Consider the following 21,986-nt stretch of genomic DNA (forward strand, 5'->3'; position numbering starts at 1 on the left):
AATACCAATGCTACGGATATTATTTTCCTTAAAAAAAAAAAAAGTCTAGCAGTATGAAAGCCAAGATTTGAGCTAATACCTGCTTTTCAAATCTGTGCCTTCTACTACACCAGCTTTGAAAAACTGTTCACATATTCTAAGCCTGGGATAAAACGTGGATTTCATTATGAATGCCAACTCTGATTGACTGGCAATGACCATTACTTCTGTTTTAAAAATTTCATGCACAATTTTAGGATGGGTAGAGTTATAACAGAATTTCAAAGGGATTTGTGATAACTGCTGTTTGAGACATTGAGAACAACTGTTCTCTTTCACTGAACTCCAAAAGAGGGACAATTTTGACAGCATAGCATAGTGGTTCACAGCACCTAAGTTTTAAATCCTCGTTCTGTATAAACTTGGCAAGTCATGAAACCTTTCAGAGCTTCCCTTTCCTTACAGGGAAAATGGAGACAGTAATGCCTACATGGGAAGGTTGTGAGATGGATACACAAGAGCATAAACTCCACAAAAACAATAATTTTTGTCTGTTTTATAATATCCCCGAACCTCAAACAGTGACTGACATATAGTATGTGCTCAACTAATTAAAGAATGAAATGTAGTGATTTCCCTCAAGAGTACTTACACATAGTAATAATCAATAAAAGATAGCTTTAAAAATAATTATAACAGCAATGGTCTGGGCTACTGCTCAATACAGTGTAGGAGAACTGATGTTCCCTCAGTTGAGAATCACTGCTCTACCCTTTTACCTACTAGCTTAATAAAACATTAAGAATGCAGGAGGAGGGCTGCTATCCAGCTTCTGTCTAATTTAGAAAGTTTCTTCTAGTTAGGCAAAGAGGTACAATGCATAGCCAGAACTATTTTATACAATGCATAGCCTAAAACTATTTTCCAATCATATGTGGGTTTCTATCCTTAATTTAGTCCTCCTGTCACTACAACCAGTTTGGAACATGTTAAAATCAACTGAACTATATTGTAATTCTTTAGCTATACTTACTATTTAAGCATCATCTAAGAGGCACTTTTATTTATTTATTTTAAACATCTTTATTGGAGTATAATTACTTTACAATGGTGTGTTAGTTTCTGCTTTACAACAAAGTGAATCAGTTATACATATACATATGTTCCCATATCTCTTCCCTCTTGGGTCTCCCTCCCTCCCACCCTCCCTATCCCACCCCTCTAGGTGGTCACAAAGCACCGAGCTGATCTCCCTGTGCTATGTGGCTGCTTCCCACTAGCTATCTGTTTTACGTTTGGTAGTGTATATATGTCCATGCCACTCTCTCACTTTGTCACAGCTTACCCTTCCCCCTCCCCATATCCTCAAGTCCATTCTCTAGTAGGTCTGTGTCTTTATTGCCATCTTACCCCTAGGTTCTTCATGACCTTTGTTTTTTCTTCTCCTTAGATTCCATATATATGTGTTAGCATATGGTATTTGTTTTTCTCTTTCTGACTTACTCCACTCTGTATGACAGACTCTAGGTCCATCCACCTCACTACAAATAACTCAAATTCGTTTCTTTTTATGGCTGAGTAATATTTCGTTGTATATATGTGCCACATCTTCTTTATCCATTCATCCGATGATGGACACTTAGATTGCTTCCATCTCCTGGCTATTGTAAACAGAGCTGCAATGAACATTTTGGTACATGACTCTTTTTGAATTATGGTTTTCTAAGAGGCACTTTTAGAATACATTTTAACATCTCTGAAACTGGAATGTACCTTATAGCAAACTCCCTTGTCAATACAAAAAGCTAATTATATGTCAGTATTTTTAATCATTTAAAAATGTAGTTTAGGGAGAAAGACTGGGAAATAACTCTCCTGTAAGTCTTTAAAAAACATTACAATGGGGCTTCCCTGGTGGCACAGTGGTTGAGAGTCCGCCTGCCGATGCAGGGGACATGGGTTCATGACCCGGTCCGGGCAGATCCCACATGCCGCAGAGCGGCTGGGCCCGTGAGCCATGGCCGCTGAGCCTGCGCGTCCGGAGCCTGTGCTCCGCAACAGGAGGCCACAGCAGTGAGAGGCCCGTGTACCGCAAGAAAAAAATATATATATATATTGGTAACTACTGGCAGTTAAAAAAAGGGGGGGGGATTGGATGAAGGCAGTCAAAAGGTATAAACTTCCAGTTATAAGTGCATAAAAGGGATGTAATGTATAACATGATAAATATAATTAACACTGCTTATATTACACAAAAGTTCCTAATAGAGTAATAAATCTTAGGAGTTCTCATTACAAGGAAAATATTATTTTCTATTTCTTTAATTTTGTATCTATACGAGATGATGGATGTTCATTAACTTATTGTGGTAATCATTTCATGATGTATCTAAGTCAGTTCATTATGCTGCACACCTTAAGCTTATACAGCGCTTGTACGTCAACTTTATCTCAATAAAACCAGGAAAAAAAAGTGGCCATTAGAAAATCAAAAATGCCAAGTTTAGCCTGTCACTCAACTCACAATGAATTATAATTATAAAATATTCATGTTGGCAAAAAAGGGAATTTTTCAGATAAATAACATGCTGATTGTGATGTATGTTTAAAGAAAAGACAAGCTTAAAAGAACCAATTAAAATTCTTTCAATTCTATTTTTAAACCTTAATAACTAGTATGCCTCTTCTCAAAAAGGGCTAAGAGTTAACTATTAAACATTACAAAATTAAACTTATTATTTTAAGTGCTTTATAGAAAAATACTCTATACAATGTAAATACTGACATTTTAAACATTTTCCTCTCTTATATAAGCTGTATTTGTCTTTTTTATTAATTATCATGCTAAAAAATCTGGAAAGAAAAGATAAATAGGGTAGCAAAGTATTTAAGTTCTAAGTACTTGGATTGTATTCTGAGAAGCCTGCTGATCTGTTGTGCCTTCTTGTACATAAGTAGGAAATAAGGATTAAGACACACACAAAGATACAAAGTATCTTAGAAATTATTAGAAGTATATTAGAAATTACTGACAGATGGTAACTAGACATCATGGTGATCATAACTTTCATAATGCATATAAACGTTGAATCACTTGAAACTAATATAACATTGTTATACTTCAGTAAAAAAAATTGAGAGTTCTGACTATTATGTATTATTGCAGTGGACTGCCATTTAAAGAGATGGGAAGAACAATTAAAACTATTTTATAATCAACAGAAAAACTGACACTGAAAGAGACTTTAACAACCTTCAAGTTAACGGCAACACCATCAAAAAGTGTTAGATGAAGATGTCAGCAATGGCGGATATCTCGGCTAAACATTTTGCCAAGAATTATGGTGCTATTGGTCAACTGTAAAACATTCTAGTTTGATTTCCATTGTAGGTGATGGGATTTGATTTTGTTGGTTTATATATGCTCTCTTTTATGGCATTTCTTGTACGTAATGGCATTTATCCAAAAAATCTGAATGCAGTTTGGAAGTTATCTGTAATGAATTATAAATTAACAATAACCTGTTTATATATTAATCTGAAATTCCAGAATTATTTGAATCAAGCTTTAATCTATGAATTCACCAATTATATTAACTCATTAGTTAATGAGGGAAACTCAGATGCCCATTTTTTGGGGGGTGGCTAAACAGGCAAGAACATAGAATACGTGCAAAATGAATTTATCAGTAGTGCCATTTCTCATTTATACTTCTTCATCAGCGAGAAAGTGCATATATACAAGTAGACATTTATCCAGTTATAAATATGAAGCATGATTCACACAGCTTCTCCAACAATCTAACATTCCAAATGAAGAAAATCAATTAAATTTGTAAAGAACTATCAAAACACGGAAAATTCCACTATGGTTACAACTGGAAGTATTTTCTACATTAATTTTTCAAATGTATAAATATTTCTGCTACTTATCTATGAATAAAAAATTTAGGGGGTAATTTTCGGTATTATATGTCGTTTGCATTTAAAGATTCCTAATTTTAGTTACTTATATAGATCCCCTAAAATTTGTAGGACTACAACCAACTCCTGGATCAATCGAAGTAAGTGATACATTAGAGACTTATCTTTGCTTTCATTGGTTCTTTTTATCAGTTTAAGCAAGTGTTTAATTCTAGTCTCAGAGAAAATCATAGCAAAGATATGTAATGACAAGAAAATAAAACCCCTATGGTTCCTTCTCAAGTCAAGTTTCAGTGTCGGCTTTGTAATTGCTTGAAATGAAAGTTGAGGAAAGAAGACACAATCATATTCTACATAAAGTTCAGTAAATTTATTTAAGATAATATTTCATCAATCAGAAATGATTGGCATTTTTACAAAAATACAGAACAATAATGGATGCTATAACGATTCTGAGCAGAAAATTCTGAAGACATTTATGAGTCAAAGAAAATAAAAATCAGTAAAGTTTTAGTCTAAATGTATTCACTATATAAAAGTACATATCAAAAAGCAAACAACTGATTCAATTATCTACCATTCTGTATTGCATATTTTTCCTTAACAAGACCTAGGGCACACCCAAGTTCAGATATTACTGTCCCCAATTAAGAACTATAAGAGTAAATCTAAATATCATCGGGGGAATTTTAAAAAGCATTACAAAATGATAAACAGATGTACTAAAAAAAACCTCTTGGCTATTTACTTCACGTTGACATTTACTGAAGACCTACAGTGAACCAAGAATTGTGCTAGAACCTGATGATTAAAAAAGAAAACCTAAGACATGACACCTTCTAATCAAGATTACTGTATTATAGCATTCAATATTCAACATTCATATGTGAGTCCCTTCTGTATGTTAGGCTCTGTTCCAGGCAAAGGGAATAAAGCAGTGAATAAAAGACACTGCCCCAATAATTTACTGCCCCGGCGTGGGGTGGGGGAACAAATAAAATCAATATAAAATATGTCAATCTGACAAGCACTATGGAGAAAAACATATAAAACAAGTTAAGGGAGATAGTGTGGGAATGGAGAGATTATAGCTCAGTACCCAGTCATTTCAACAAACTGATATTAAATCCTATTTTTAACAAAACACTCTACCATTAGGCTTTGTTCTGTTCAGTAACTTTAATATTTTTGGTGGGATAACGTTCCAACTAATTTGTGGCTGAAGTTAAATGTGGATTGGGGAGAGTCACAGAGATTTTGTCTAGGATCCACGAGAGAGCTCATGGCTTCTATGCCCCTTCTTCCTTTGCTAATAGGGGTATAAATGGGATTTCTGGAGGAATCTAAACATTAGCTGGTCTTAGGAGGTACCGTTATTCAACATGTACAAAATGCCCCTCGGTGATTTCCTTTGCCAGCTCTGGACAGGAGGATATTCATGATTCCCCCATTGTGTAGAAAGAATAACACATAGATCAGGATAGAAGAGAATGCTCCTGACTCATGAATACTCAGGATGCAGTCCTTAGGAGGGTAGTGTCCAGGAAACATCTTTGAAGTATTCCTCGCACTATCTCAGCCCACATTGATCGTTCCTCTGACAGGCTGCACCAAATACTTTAGGATTTAATCATACACTATCTTGTCTTCTAAGAGGAGGAAAAAAGCTGTAGAAAGCAACATTATCTTGTGATTTAAGAGGCTTGGCTCTATTTTAGAAGTTAAATAATTTGAGATAAATAAATTTATTCTCAATTTCCAGGTTCCTTTGTCTGTAAAATGAGGAAATAAGGGAAAGTGAAGTATTGAGCAGAGATGCCTTACTCAGCCCGGTAGGCATGCAAATGCCTCAAGCAGCAAGGTGTTAATATTAGGGAATGGTGTGGATTGCAGCCAAATAGAGCGAATGCTTATACAGCTAAAATCTTTCAAATTCTAAAAACTGTGAATATTGTGAAAACCAACAAATCTATTTGAGTTACGGAGATTTGGACACCAGTTTTTTACTTCTGGACTGGATGAACTCTAAGGTCCCTTTCAATTCCAAAATGTACTGTTACATCAAGTTTTGAAGAATTATAATTCAGATATAATTTTTAAAGTATCCTAATGTTATATTCCCTCTTCTTAATTAATATAAAAAACGATACACAGTTGACCCTCGAACAACATGGGTTTGAACCATGTGGGATCCACTTATACATGAATTTTTAAAAATAAATATGTACTACACAATTGGAGGTTGGTTGACTCCTTGGATGCTCAGGGCTGACTGTAGACTTATACTTGAATTTTCGACTGCACGTGTATTGGTCCACCTAACCCTCGTGTTGTTCAAGGGTCAATTGTAAAATTCTATGTTTGTAATAAAATTTAATGATAATGTAAATATTCTTTTCCTAACTTCATAATGGAGGGTTAATATTATATAGACATTTTAGAATTATCATCTTTCAAATATAATATAGATAAAACTAAATAAAAGACTGGAAACAATAAGGACAATCTCCCTATTCATAGGCTGTCCTATGGGAAAATCTGTCGACAACTACTGGGCATTCAACCAAGGCAAGATGCAAACGCCTTCTACATTTTCTTCTTCCTTCTGGCATGCTAGTCCAAGATGCTTTGTGCAGTTAAGGCTTCTTTCAAAGTAATTTAAGATTAGGGCATGGGCATGAGATTCTCCCTCAGGAAATATACTTCTCTTCAACTATCACCCCAAATGAAGAGATTGGTTGTAGAGGGGATTATACATATTGATTATGGGGATTAAGATTGGGAAGTAAAATATAAAAAGAAGTAAAAAGTGGTTGTAAAGGAGAAGTCTATATATAAAATATGCAAAAAATGTGGAGTGGGGACCAAATGTCACCAGGCTGACCCATAAAACACTGAATAATAGATTCTAATTAAAGACTGCTTTAATCCTATCCAGGATAAAATATAATACACCATCAAACCAAAGGAATTAAGGAAACTTTGGTTATATTAATCCAGTAACAAAATTTGTATCCACAAGGGTACCTTGAAAATGCTTGAAATCAAGATTATCTTGAAAAGCAAATACACTGATTCTTTGTTTTTAAATGATGGACCTATGTTTCAATAACACAAAGCAATCCTATATTTTAAGCAAAACAAATAATCAACTGATATTTTTAGAGACATTCCTTAACCAAGTGTGGCTAATTCATTATCAATAAATAAAGAAGCCATTTGGCTAAGTTTGAGGACCAAACTTAGTTTTTCCTTATACCATAAAAGTAAAACTTATACTACCTTTGCAGCCCAGGGTGGTAAAACATGGATTCTAGAAATAAGAAGACCTAGAACTGGCCACCTATGCAATTTACAAGTGACCTGTCACTTATTTCTAGGCTTGTGTTTTTATGTGTAAAATATGGACAATGTAAATACCAATTTCACAGAGTTGATGGGCAGATTAAATAAGAATATATATTATCTATAAAAGCCTTAAGTGTTAGTCATTAACATTATCAATTAGATGCAGAGTAGCCATTATTTATTTATTTTGGTGTTCCCTATTTGGTCTAGAAATGTTTGTTGAATAAAAGAATGACTATCTAAAGACTAATAATTCATTTCCAGCAAAGGAAAGAAATACTTAGATTTTTAAAAGGCCACTAACAAGTTACTTTTTTAGGTAAATTGCCATTTAAGTTCATCAGTTATTGACAGATGTCATGAATTCCAATGGAATTCTTGACATTAAAAAAAAATGAGGGGGACTTCCCTGGTGGCAAAGTGGTTAAGAATCCGCTTGCTAATGCAGGGGACACGGGTTCAAGTCCTAGTCCAGGAAGATTCTCACATGCCGCAGAGCAACTAAGCCCGTGCGCCACCACTGCTGAGCCTGCACTCCAGAGCCCGCGAGACACAACTACTGAGCCAGTACCAAAGCCTGTGCGCCTAAAGCCGGTGCTCCACAACAAGTGAAGCCACCGCAATGAGAAGCCCGCGCTCTGCAACGAAGAGTAGCCCCCGCTAGCCACAACTAGAGGAAGACTGAGTGCAGCAACGAAGACCCAATGCAGCCAAAAATAATAAAATAAATAAATAAATAAAAATAATAAAAAAGAGAAGACTTAAAAAAAAAAATGAGGGGACTTCCCTGGAGTTCCAGTGGTTAAGACTCCGCACTTCCACTGCAAGGGGCATGGGTGTGATCCCTGGTTGGGGAACAAAGATCCAGCATGCCACGCAGCGTGGCCAAAAAAATAAAGAAAGAAAAAAAAGAAAAGGAAAAGGGGGGAGAGGGGAGGAGAAGAAAGAACGTTTGAGATGCTTTGGGCATATATCTTTAAAAAAATTTTTTTTTAATATTAGTTTCTTATATTTGCCCTGTAAGAATTGTAATTTCAGTAGAAAAGAAAATGCTCTGGGCTTCCCTGGTGGTGCAGTGGTTGGGAGTCTGCCTGCCAGTGCGGGGGGGACACGGGTTTGAGCCCTGGTCCGGGAGGATCCCACATGCGGCGGAGCAGCTGATCCTGTGCGCCACAACTACTGAGCCTGCGCTCTGGAGCTTGTGTGCTGCAGCTGCTGAAGCCTGGTGCCTAGAGCCCGTGCTCCGCAACAGGAGAGGCCACGGCGATGAGAGGCCTGCGCACCGCAATGAAAGAGTGGCCCCCACTCACTGCAGCTAGGGAGAGCCTGCACACAGCAATGAAGACCCAAAGCAGCCAGGAATATTAAAAAAAAAAAAAAAAAAAAAGCTCTACAGCACAAATAGTATTAAAACCAACAACTTTTGGGTTCCAGAGACACCTACTCTCAACCCCATAATCTGACTTATTTATTATTATTTTTAATCTGACTTATTCTTTAAATCAGTCTCATTAATAAATGTAAAAAATAGGTTATAATAAGAAACAATACTTAAAAAGTGATCAGCGACATTTCATAGTTCCTTTCCATTAAAATTCTCCAAATAGCTACAGTCAAATTAAAATTCTTCCAAAACATTGGTAACTAGCAATTTTCCTATCCTCAAGTTGTTCAGCTACGACCTCCCCCCTTTCATCCCCCCCAGTTTGAAATTCTGTGATCTTAAATTATAAATAAAGGGCTAAGTAAAAACACTTAACTACTGGTTCCTGAAGTCAAGTGACACTACTCCCACTAAGCACTTTCTGGGGAGATGATACTTGATTTCTCCTTTCCGCCTCCAACTCCCGAAGTAGTATTTTAGCAGCTAAAGAGGATTACTGCGCTCTCTTCTCACTCCTAAATAAAATTAACTAATTCAAACATTAAAAGAAACTGGACTAATCTTTTGGACACAATGACAGTGTTCAAAACTTCTGAGCAGATTAAAAAATTATTTTTTGGAGGAAAAATTAAGAGGTCCAAACATTACCTCACACCCTCTTTTAAAAATGTTTCCAATCTTACTAACTTAAATTCTGCCAAGAAAGGTCTTCTCTGTGAACTAGATTTCTAAATCTAGTCGAGCATAGAATTTGTAGACTGTCAAACTGTTTTACAGCATTTTCTCTATTCTGACCATATTTATAACACCTCACAGAGGAATAAAATTCTTCCTTTACCCTTTTCATGGACTAATGTTGCCAGTAAATGAAGCTTATTCTAACATATACTATGACATGCAATTTAAAGTCATGTTTCCAGTTTTATTACTGGACTTTTCACTGTAGTTACCTTTCGAAGTTCAGTACTTGATCACATCTCTGAGAGAATATATTAACTACAGCATAAAAATTTATCACTAATCTAACAACTGCAGAAAAACCATATAAAGAAATCTTAATAGATTTCTCAGTCAACAATACATGAGCAACGTAGTTAAGTGACAAAAAAAAACAGAGATCCCAAAAATGTTTCAAAATCAGGCAAGAAGAAATAACGGGGGCTTCAAGATCACCATATTAGTTTCTATCAGATCCCTCCAAACAGGCTGGATTTGGAGGGATCTGACAGATTCCTCTCCCCTGCTCCCCAGGTCCTTGGACATGTCCTAAAAATTAACCTGTCAGTTTTTTTCCTCTGTCAGATCTAGCTGTAAATTCTATAGGCATACATAACTCAAAATCTGCTGTGTCTTCTGAACTGAATTTAGGTAACCCAAGTATGGACATTAACTTTATTATTTGCTATATATCTTAGAATCTGATACACACACACACATACTCACTCACTCACACGGAGGCCTTAGTTAACTGTATTTTAAATTGAAAAAACAAACAAACAAACGGTAAAATAGGAAAATATAACAACAGTTAAGAGCACAGGGCTTCCCTGGTGGCGCAGTGGTTAAGAGTCCGCCTGCCAACGCAGGGGACATGGGTTCGAGCCCTGGTCTGGGAAGATCCCACATGCTGCGGAGCAACTAAGCCCGTGTGCCACAACTACTGAGCCCTCATGCCACAACTACTGAAGCCCGTACGTCTAGAGCCCATGCTCCGCAACGAGAAGCCACCACAATGAGAAGCCTGCGCAGTGCAACGAAGAGTAGCCCCCGCTCGCTGCAACTAGAGAAAGCCAGCACGCAGCAACAAAGATCCAACACAGCCAAAAATAAATAAATTAATTAAAAAAAAAAAAAAGCATAGACTTTAGATCTGATTTCCTGGATTAGAATGCCAGTTCTAACACATATTAGCTAAGTGACCTTGGTCATGATATTTTAACCTCTCTGTGCCTCATTTCCTCATCTGAAAATGGGAAAAAACAGTACTTCTTAAAATTAAAAAAATTTCAAATAAAATAAATTATTCCAGGCAAAATGCTTAACACAAAATAAGCAGTCAGTAAATGGTACTTGAAAATTTTTTTATCCTATCTAGCTGTCTACAGTGCTTAAAACTTGAAGCACCTATAAGACTTCAAAAGCATACTATAGTATACTACAGAAAATTGTATACCCTAAGGAGTTGTCATTTGTCTCTCTTCTCCACCCCATTACCAAGTCTGATCCATTCTACCCTGATGTTTCTGAAATCAATTCCATTCTCTCCACTCCATTACCTCATAAGAACTCTCATTTCTCATGTGGAAAAAAGGGGGATACAGGATGCAAATATGAAGGGAAAAGGTTAATTTATTATACACTTGAATGTCCATGAACAGATTAGAGATGTTAGTTTTAACTGTGAAGACAAAGAGGTAGGGCATTCCAGAAATCTGAGAAAAAACAAATATGACAGCTATATTTCGGTGGCTTTTACATCCCAGAAGATGCTTTGTAAGTATGGAACTTTAAAATGTTTATAGTGTTTGTACTGTGTTAGCTCGCAATCAAGTCAATTTTACAGAACAAAATGCTATGGGTGCAGAGAAGAGAACTGTCTGACTGTAAGGATATATCAGGCAAGGTTTCACTAAGTGGATATTTAAGCCAGACCAGTGGATATTTTAAGGGAATAGGGAGGTTCACTGAGAGATAAGGGCATTCCAGGAAAAAGGACTAGCATGAGAGAATTCATTACATCATGAGTACATGGGGAAGGGGGTTAGGTACAAGAGGAAGGGGAGCCTTGACCTGCATTCTATAAGAAACAGAAACAAAGTTTGCAAGTTGGGAAATGATATGAACATATCTGTGTTTTAGAAAGAATACAGAAGCAGCTATTAGTTTCCTGAACTCTGGGAATTCAGTAGGAGTTTAATGCAGGTAAGAGATGGTGACCTAAGTCAGTGTAGTGGCAGAAGGAATAAAGAGAAAGGATATTTGAGAAATTTCTAAGTCAGACTCAAGAGAACATGAGGACAGACAACACTGGGTGAGGAAAGGAAGATGAGATGCAGCATGATCAAAAAGATGGATAGTGACACCATTAAAACGGATAGGGAGCCTAAGAGGAACACACTTGGTTTAGTAGGTATCTTTTATCTTTTGGAATAGGTCTCAAAGACAATGGAGGAAAAACTGACAACAGTATGGACATGGCAGTAGCATCTTTTATTCTCAAAGCGATTAGAAAGAAGATGCTCAATGCCTGTGTTCAAAAGGCTTCAGGTACAGAACGGACACTGATTTGTTTAGGAAGATTATAAATGTACCATGTGTAATTTGTTTCACTCAATATTTCTGGTGTATTAATTTGAAATATACAATTTATTTAGATGATTACAAATCTCAATTTAAGGTTTTATAATTTTAGTTGTAAGCCTTTATCTTTGATGGAGTCTTTTGCCAGTTTATGAGAAAAAGGAATATGAACAGAAAAAATTAGCACTGTACAAAACCAAAAATCTTTCTAGGCTTAATGAGCTTCTCAGTGTAAAATACTCAGTGACTAGCTTGTATTGTATGTACAATAAACCATAACATATAAAAATCACTTGCCTAGACTGTGTCTTTGGACTTGGTCCTTCGTCCTTTTCCTCTTTATCTTAAGCCTTCTGTAAACAGGGCAGAAGTAAGCACCTTACATCCTATTTCTGATTTCTCTAGGAATAAATAGATACTACGGCTATGGTGACACCATTGCTCGTGTTTACTCAACATTCTTTTAAGGTCTAGTCTAAAAATAAAATGTATCTATTAAAAATCAACAAAAACTACTACAAGCAAAGAAATGCAGATTTCCTCCTTCTCTTGTGAAAAGGACACCATTCTTTTTTGACTTTAATCTAAATGTTCCCATTTTCTTGTCTTCTCAAGTCTTTTCATCACCCAAATCCGACCTTTACATTTCTATACAGGAATATAATGTTGGATACACTTGCTTTAAAGGCTCAAGTAATTTTTCTACAACAATGTCCATGATATAAGCTGGCAAGTCTCACAAGGTGGCAAAAAGAACCATAAAAAGCTAAAATAACAGAAGGACTCTATTCACATTCTTAAAACAAGAAAAATAATGAAAGGATAACAACCAAGCACACCATCCCAGAAGAGCCTATTTTAGCCAATAGATTAATCAAATTAAGGACATCTTTTTGGTATAGGTAACAATATTTTTAATGGCTCCTTTGCATCAATACTACCAGGCACAGTGCATGTCTCAGAATAGTTTATGTCCCACAATGGCTCAACTGCTGACCAAATTTGTAAGGATTTTTAGTAGCCACTTTAAGTTATATACCTGCTATTAGAGAGATCTCAGCCATGGTGTTCTCTGATTTACATAACATGAACACATACAAAAGCTAACTGCAGCACAGGAATGACTAGGCACACACTACCCTAGATGTTTCCTTACAAACACCGTCTCTGTTAATCTGTGATCAAAGCTTAAACCGCTTTAAGAGGAAAATTTCAAGCTGCCTAGGACTTTGCTATATCTAATAAAGTACATTTAAATAAAGCATTAATCATCCGACAGATGATACAATTTTTAGTTAAGAAATTTAGTAGCACCACCTTCTGATAAGGACACCATGATGTCATACACAAATATATTCCTAAATAATTAATCAAATGCACTTCTGTATTTTCATTTGAATATTAAAGAACATCTATCCAAAATAAATAATATTCAGAAACTTAAGAAATAAAAGCCCAAGTGTCCCAACACCCCTCTCCCACTAAGCCAACTGTCTAGTTACCAGGCATTTATTAAACTGTGCTAACACAGTGATAAGCAAAAAAAATAGCCACATCAAAGTGAAATCAGGGTGACCAATAGTCCTGATTTTAGCACTCAGTCTTATGTCCCAAGAAATCCTCAGTCCTGAGAAAAACAAGGTGGCTGGTCGTCTTTTGTGGAATACATATTGATAGGAATTTGCTTCCTCTCATGTTTCATAATTTTAAAGATGTGGAACTGTGAAGGCTTAGAAAACATCTTGCAGGGACTTCCCTGGTGGCGCAGGAGTTAAGACTCCACGCTCCCAGTGCGGGGGGACCCAGGGTTCGATCCCTGGCCACGGAACTAGATCCCACATGCATGCCGCAACTAAGAGCTCGCATGCCACACCTAAGGAACCCGCCTGCCACAACTAAGGAGCCTGCCTGCCACAACTAAGACCCAGCACAACCAAATAAATAAATAAAAACATCTTCCCGGCAATCAATAAAAAAAAAAAATCTTGCAAATGTACAAGCTTATTTTTTTTCACAATGTGATCATACTCTTCTCTGAAATAAAACATGGACACTAAAAACCAAACTGTGTACATCACTTAGTATAAGAGCAAAGTTTGAGTGTGTATGGTAACAAACAATATTTGTATGGCCTTTACAATTTACAATGTATTTTGACACGACTTTTCTCATTTGGATAAAAATTCAAGGAATCTGTCATGAAGGAACACTGTCCCTTAATTAGAAAAGTATAGCTTTCATAGAATTAGTATCTGAATATGCATTAAGTGCAAGTGATCACAAGAGTTACAAAGATGAACGAAACATACTTGCTCTCAAGAAGCTTACAATTTTGTAAGAAAGGTGAGACAAAAATCATGGAAAATATCATGAGAAAAACAAAAATACTATGGAAATTCAGAAAAAGGTCGGCAGCAAAATGTAGGAATATGATTAGACTACAGTAGAAAGCACGGTCTGAGTGGACCGCAAGGTACAAAGGGACAGGAAAAAAAAATAGCAAGAGAGTCTACGGTTAAGATAATGAAGATCTCTGAGTATTAGTCAAGAGATTTGACTCATTTTGTAATCAACAGTACTGGATATTTTGAAGAAAAACATACCAATATTGAGAAAAACTAAAGCTACTTTTTTTAAAAAAATTAGTTTTATTTATTTATTTTTGCTGTGTTGGGTCTTCGTTTCTGTGCGAGGGCTTTCTCCAGTTGTGGCAAGTGGGGGCCACTCTTCATTGCGGTGCGCGGGCCTCTCACTATCGTGGCCTCTCTTGTTGCGGAGCACAGGCTCCAGACGCGCAGGCTCAGTAGTTGTGGCTCACGGGCCTAGTTGCTCCGCGGCATGTGGGATCCTCCCAGACCAGGGCTCAAACCCATGTCCCCTGCATTAGCAGGCAGATTCTCAACCACTGCGCCACCAGGGAAGCCCTAAAGCTACTTTTTAAATAAAAGGAGTTCTAACAGAAATCTGGACAATACATCTAGAAAAGTTAAGCATTTTATTAAATATGATTAATATGTGGCCTACTTTTAAAATGCATGGATTGATTTGCAAGAAAAACCTGTAACAAAATGAAAACCAAAATTAAGAGGTCAGAAACAATATGCTGCATAGAGGAAAGAAGTTGCAAGGGACTGGCAGAAGATAGTTAAGACAACTGGTAATTTCAGTTTTATCCCACAACGCCGTACGAACACTAAGTACCTACTATGTTCAGGCAGTACAGATACTAGATCCACACATCTTAAGCCTCCCCCTTTTAATAACAGGATGTTCACTTTGATACCACAGCATCTGATATTTAAAGCATACTGAGATTACTTTTAGTTAACACCACGACCACAGAACATGGCACTTAGGGTATTTGCCTAAGATCTCACTTGTACTGACAAATGAGGCAGATGTATGGGCCAGGCCATATTTTTCCTCAAAAAGCCCCTTTGGATATGCCTAAAGCATAAAAAATACTCAGTTAAGGCTTAAATAGTTCATGGCCAGAGATCTATGTATAATGTTAATTGTTGCATAACCAACACTTAACACAGTGCCTGGAATACAGAAGGCAATTATTTGTTGAATGAATCAAAACCAGTTTCTTGCCCTAGAGCAGGGGTTGGCTAATTCCAGCCCACAGGCTAAACTTCACCATGTCTGTTTTTCGTAAATAATGTTTTGTTGGAACACAGCCATACAACTGCGTACTGTCTATGGTTACTCCTACTAACACAGCAGAGTTGAGTGGTGGTGACAGAATACGTGGTCCACAAAGCCTAAGATATTTATTAACCGGCCCTTTACAGAAAGTGTGCTGATATGCCCTGGAAGAGATAAGGATAGATCTTGTCCATTAATTCACTGGTGGCAAATGGGTTTTAGCTCAAACAGCAACTCAAAATATTAATGGCTACCTGGAGTGCAGTGTTAATAATGATTCTGGACTCAAAGGGAAAGAGTTCTCAGTTATCAATGTCTACTATGGGTTAGGGAAAGGAGAAACAGGACTGTAACTAAAAAACATTTGAAAATTTCTGCTGTAGAATATTTCACATAGCTAACATGTTGTCTGATAGTTTTACAAAGATGAATTAGTTAGCTGCAAAATAATACGCAAAAACCTCTACAACAACAACAAAAACCTTGAAAGGAATCACTGAGGATGGTCCACCTGAATGCTTAAGACTGTCTATCAAAAACAATTTTGGTTCTGGCATAGTTGATGTTGCTCTATTTTATAACATTCAACAGGCACCTTATACACTTAGTCAACAGATTCAGCTGTCAAGGCCATTTGTGAGGATGATAAAAAACAGTGTTATTAGGGGAACCTAATGTAAGACCCCAACATATCCCAAAACTCCATCAAGCTTTACAGATAAAACTGAAAAGGGCATCTTGGGTAAAGCACTGAATTTTTACATTTGGAGCTAAATCTGATCTATTAAATCTGCTCACTTTGATTTTGGAAGTAGTTAACATAATAAACAGCTTAAGATTAAAGCATTCATGCCACTAGGGCTCTGCAAAGTTTCCTTTCAGATTTGTTTCAGAAAAATCCTTTGTGTCTTGGTCCTATGTTAAGTACTTGCACCCTAGCTACCAAGAGAGGCTGAAAAACCTACCATTTTCATTTTCTATAAAGCAAGGTTATACATCAAGACTCATTTAGGTCTGTATCTATTCAGACACTGATGAGTCTCTCTAAAGATAAATGTAAACACACACATCTGTATGTCCATATAATAAGACATTTTTCATCAGATATTATGTTTCTATTAGATGTAGCCTGGCCCATATGGGCCACACCCTGGCATGATAGGAAGTTAAGGAGCCAGGCATAGGGTATTTGAGGAGGTGGCAAAACAAAATCACTGATGGGAATGGTGGGAGGCGATGTCTCAAGGTCAGATCAAATTTAAATCTGAAGACCCAGAAGCCTGGGAGAAATTAAAGTGACATTAGAGCAGTGGTTTCTGTGATTATTGTAGGGAGTGGGAGTGCGTGTGTGTGTGTGTGTGTGTGTGTGTGTAAGTTTTAAAAAGCACCTCTGGAAGACTCTTAACACCTCCCTTCCTCCTTAAGACCCTAAGACCTATATCCTAGCAAAGAAAGATCAGGGTCTATCAGAGCTCATATTATTAGTCTTCTTTGATTCCAAGTAAGTGTCCCCTAATTTAGCACAGAAAAGGAAGGTCTCTGTGTTCCTCAGGTCTCCAGAAATCAGTATTTTAAATAATCCTCAGTCATTTAAATAATCCACTCTTAACATCTTAGCTTCCACATGTCACAGAAAAAAAGGACAACACCACTGCAAAGGGTTAAGAAGGTTAACCAGATGTTTTACTCTGTTCCTAGTGAAGCCACATTTTCTCCAAGTCTCCTGAATTTGTGATTCCAGAATGTAACACTTACACCGAAGGTGCTCAATAATGTTTGCTGAATAGGTTGCAGAATGAGATGACTACATCAACCACAGAGATATCCCCATTAGTTAGGGAAAATATGTGCTTTCATGCATTTTAAGAAATCAAAGTGAGGCTCTTTACTACCAGCAGACAGACCAGAATTCAAGTTAAGGGTAAGGACTCCAGAACAAACCACACCCACTTTTATGACTGGAAGAATGCCACAAATATTTCTTTTAACATAGATACTCAGATTTTATAATACACCACCCTCCACAAGGATGGGGGAACATTTTTTAAACAATTTTACAGTCTATTTCAACACAAGGTTGAATTCAGAAATAAACAGAATTAGTCTTTCATGAGAGAAGGAACAAATGACTACAATTTTTTTATTTCATTTTACTGTTACCTTCCTAAGATTAAGACAAAGCTTAATATGACTGCCCCCAAATGCATTTGAAGCCGTAATAAGAATGCCATAATTTCAGATTGTGGGTTTATAATCTGCATTGCATTCTAAATGAAATTTCAAGACCAGGACATTCCTAATGGAAAATCCCCTAGTAAATGTGCCACAAGTTCAGAGGAGAATAATTAACCAACTAACAAAAAACAGTGGAAGCACAGGTACTTCTCATAGTTTTCTCTAATAATTTTAACATCTTAATCTAAGCAGCAGTTTATGCTAGTTAATGCCCACACTGGCTTGTGCAGCTAGCTGTCTTATAAAGTTGTTTTAGACTAATATAACAGTTCTTCCTTTTATACTCTAGCCTCTTCAGTTTATTCAAAGAGGCATTTAGTACCCAGTATAATAAAGACCACTTAGAAAAATAAAAGGCACGCCACACTTTGTAAGCCATAAATAATGCTTACATTTGGTTTTTCCATACATTATTCCACTTACTTGCATAATTATTAGGTCAGTAAGCACTTTTATTTTTTATAAAGCAGTTTTGAAACATGCCTATCTTGGCAATTCTATAAGATACAAGTCAATATACAAAAATAGCACACACATGTTTTCATTCTTGGACATTAATATACACCAAATGAATGGATAAAGACAATGAGGACTGAATCTGGGTGTTAATTAGGTTGCAAGAATAAGGAGAGCAATGGGGAAAACACAGAAAGCTAGCAGGCACTTCTTATAATCAATCCTGAGTTTCAAAGTAGCATCTTCAGATATTTACTTCTTTCCTTGTCAATACCAAGTGATTCCATCAAGGATGTTAAAACAGATTACATTAGTCCTACAGTATTCCTATTCTAACCTTCTCTTGTGCTCTTACCTCACAATTATATGTATTATGTAATGCTTACAAATCTATCAATTGGGACACAAACTGCAGAGTTTAAGACTTTAAAAACTGATAAAGAAGAAATCGCATCTAAAATATGAGCTCTCAAGCATTACACTTTTTTTTAACATTTACTATTTTCCAGGCACCTATATACACTGATGAATTTCCACTACTTCCAAACATTTAACCAGACTCTAAGGAATTAGGTGGTTCTCCCATACCTGTAAAGACTCATCACCCTCAGTAGTGCCTTCCACCCTCAGTCTGTGTCAAAAATTCCTTGGCAGAAACTGTTTCTAAGCTAATTGCCTCAAACTAACATTTTCAGACCTTGATGTCCTCCCCAAAGACACAAAGTAATAAAGAGTAAAGCCTTTCCAACTATTTCAGACCCACTTCTCACAGAAATTCTGAAATCAGAAAATCTCTGAAATCTGCAAGTTTAATTTAGCGGCAAAACCTGACCCAACATAAATTTTTTTCACAGCAAAACTTCACCCAAGCACTGATGTGCGGCTATTTAGTTTTTATTTATCCCATTAAGTGTAACTATTCATATTTCACTTTAGAAATATTAAGTGCTTGATTACTCTTACTAATATGCAAAATAAATCTTTCCAAAAAGTTCTGAATTCCAAAATACCTGGCACCAAGGGTTATATAGGTAAGGTATTACAGACCTATAATCCATTTCACAAACATCTACTAGAGCAAAATACTCTCTTAAACATACTCTGCACTTTTCAATTTCTAAATTGTTGTCTACTCTGATTCACTGTTAGTCTAAAACTTACGTACCCTTTTAATATCATGTACAGATCCCACCTCATTTTTTTTTAAATTAATTAATTAATTTATTTATTTTGGGCTGTGTTGGGTCTTCGTTTCTGTGCGAGGGCTTTCTCTAGTTGTGGCAAGCGGGGGCCACTCTTCATCGCGGTGCGCGGGCCTCTCACTATTGGGGCCTCTCACTATTGGGGCCTCTCTTGCTGTGGAGCACAGGTTCCAGATGCGCAGGCTCAGTAGTTGTGGCTCACAGGCCCAGTTGCTCCGTGGCATATGGGATCCTCCCAGACCAGGGCTCGAACCCGTGTCCCCTGCATTAGCAGGCACACTCTCAACCACTGCGCCACCAGGGAAGCCCCCACCTCATTTTTAATGTCTTCTTGGACTACGAAAGCCTAAAGGTTTTCACTTCTTCCTTTGATTCTATAAGCACTCATCTATATCACTCATTTGGGTATTATTATTATTTTGAACTATTTACATTTCATGATGATTAAACTTTCATGTCTTTGTTAAGAACCTTTTGTGCATAATTACTCAATTTAATCATAACATACAGCAACTGAGATCAACCAGATCCAATTATAGGCAGTCAGATGAACGACTCCTCAAAAGACAGATGCCCTAAGTAATGAGGGATTATAGTTGGAAATAAATGTAACACTTAAAAAAATTAGTGTAAGAAGTAGCCTATGATGGGAATTAATAAGGACAAACCACTGAACTCTTCATGTATTCTTTCAATTAAAATAAAACAAATTTGAGCACTTACTATGTGTGCCAATTACCATTTGAGACTGTGTTGGAAAAGTGACATGGTGTTTCTTCTCTCTTGAAACATTTTCGAGGGGAAGAGAGGATAGATGAATAAATAAATATAATTATTTGGTAAGAACTGTGAAGGTAATAAAGAGGGGATAGTCCTTTATATAAGGTGATCAGGAAAAACTTCTCTGCAGATGAGACATCTGAACTGAGATGTAAGGTTCAGACTAAGGCAGAACTGCGGACAGCTGAAGAAAGAGCATGACAGACAGAAAGCAGTTGTAAGCACCAAAAACTCAAAAGGTGGTAAAGGGCTGGTGGGGTCAAGATCAGAAAGAAGTCCAGTATGGCTGGAGCTTAGTGAGCAATGGAAAGAAGATAAAGTTGTGAAGTAAGCAAGAACTGGACCTGGTTTTTATTTTAAGCCACTGGGGTAGGAAATTGGGACTGGAGGGTATTACATGATCTGGTTTACATTTTTAAAGGATGACTTTGTCTTCTGGGTGAAGACTGAGGAATGACAACAAGTTAGAAAGTTCCTGTAGGAGTCCAGGCAAAGATGACTGCGGCTTTAACAAGGGTGATATCACAGCAACACAGGATTTTAGAGCTCAAAAATACCTTAACTGTTAATCAAACTTTGTCTACATAAAGATAAGTTCTAAGAGAGGAGTTAACTTGTTCTAGGCTTCATGGCCTGTGCCAGAGGGAACTGAAGCCTAGATCACGCAGGTCAAAGTTACCACTACTAAACCATGCTACTTAAACAGGGTAGAATCAAACTACTCAAAACTAGCACATCACGACTTCCCTAGCGGTCCAGTGGTTAAGAATTTGCCTCTAATGCAGGGGGTGCAGATTCGATCCCTGGTGGGGGAGCTAAGATCCCACATGCCTCGGGGCCAAAAAAGCAAAACATAAAACAGAAGCAATATTGTAACAAATTCAATAAAGACTTTAAAAGTGGTCCACATCAAAAAATAAATACAGCATATTCTAAAACAAACAAACAAACAAAAAAGCAAAACTAGCACATCATTTCTCAGTTTAGCCCTCATGCTCAATGGAATCAGTTAAAACTTATGAGAAAAAGTGAAATAAGTTAAGTGTCCAATCCGAGCACCTGAAGGTTCAGAGAAAAGTGCATAAGGGCCTGTTGGGAGTAAAAGGAGCAAAAGTACTCTCAACTCACACTGCATAATTATGAAACTTCTACTCTAATACCATAATCTCTAACTGACAGAAAATATCAATTTATCCTCTACATAGGACCCACTGGTGGACAAGACGTATCAATCACTAAAGCACCGTAAGTGCTTTTCAAAGTGGAGTTTATCATTTTTGCTCAACCAGAACTCTAAAGTGAATAGCAGTAACAGCAGCCCTGCTCATTAGAAAGAGAACCTCTTAATCACCATCTTCACTCTTTTCTGTTCTACTTCCTGCCCTTCCACCTCTTCACTATTATCACCATCATCACTTTCATGGAAACAATAGAAAACTTTTATAAATGCTCTTCCGTCCTTAAAAGCTTGCAAATCCTGTATTCTCTTTGTTCAACGAAGATCAAGTAAGGTGACAAGGCTCTTGGAGGAAAAAAAAACTTAAGTATAAAAAACCTAAAATACAGGGAATTTCAAACATTTTTCAGCTAGCAACTTAAACTATATAAGCAATAGTGAGTGGCAACTTTGTGACTAATTTGGATGTCCAGGACATAAAATATGATCTCAGTATGTTCCCTAATTCAGAACAGCTGACCAGTTAATTATTTAATATAGGGAGAACTAA

The 21,986-nt window shown here is 36.8% G+C and overlaps 1 protein-coding gene across 3 annotated transcripts in view; it reads right to left on the minus strand.

The window, feature by feature from the left end:
- Positions 1-21,986, minus strand: part of RAP1B (RAP1B, member of RAS oncogene family) — a 64,961-nt gene that overhangs the window by 16,590 nt on the left and 26,385 nt on the right. The gene's annotated exons all lie outside the window — the stretch shown is intronic.

The sequence above is a fragment of the Globicephala melas genome, chromosome 10 (assembly GCF_963455315.2).
Source record: "Globicephala melas chromosome 10, mGloMel1.2, whole genome shotgun sequence".
Classification (NCBI taxonomy): domain Eukaryota; kingdom Metazoa; phylum Chordata; class Mammalia; order Artiodactyla; family Delphinidae; genus Globicephala; species Globicephala melas.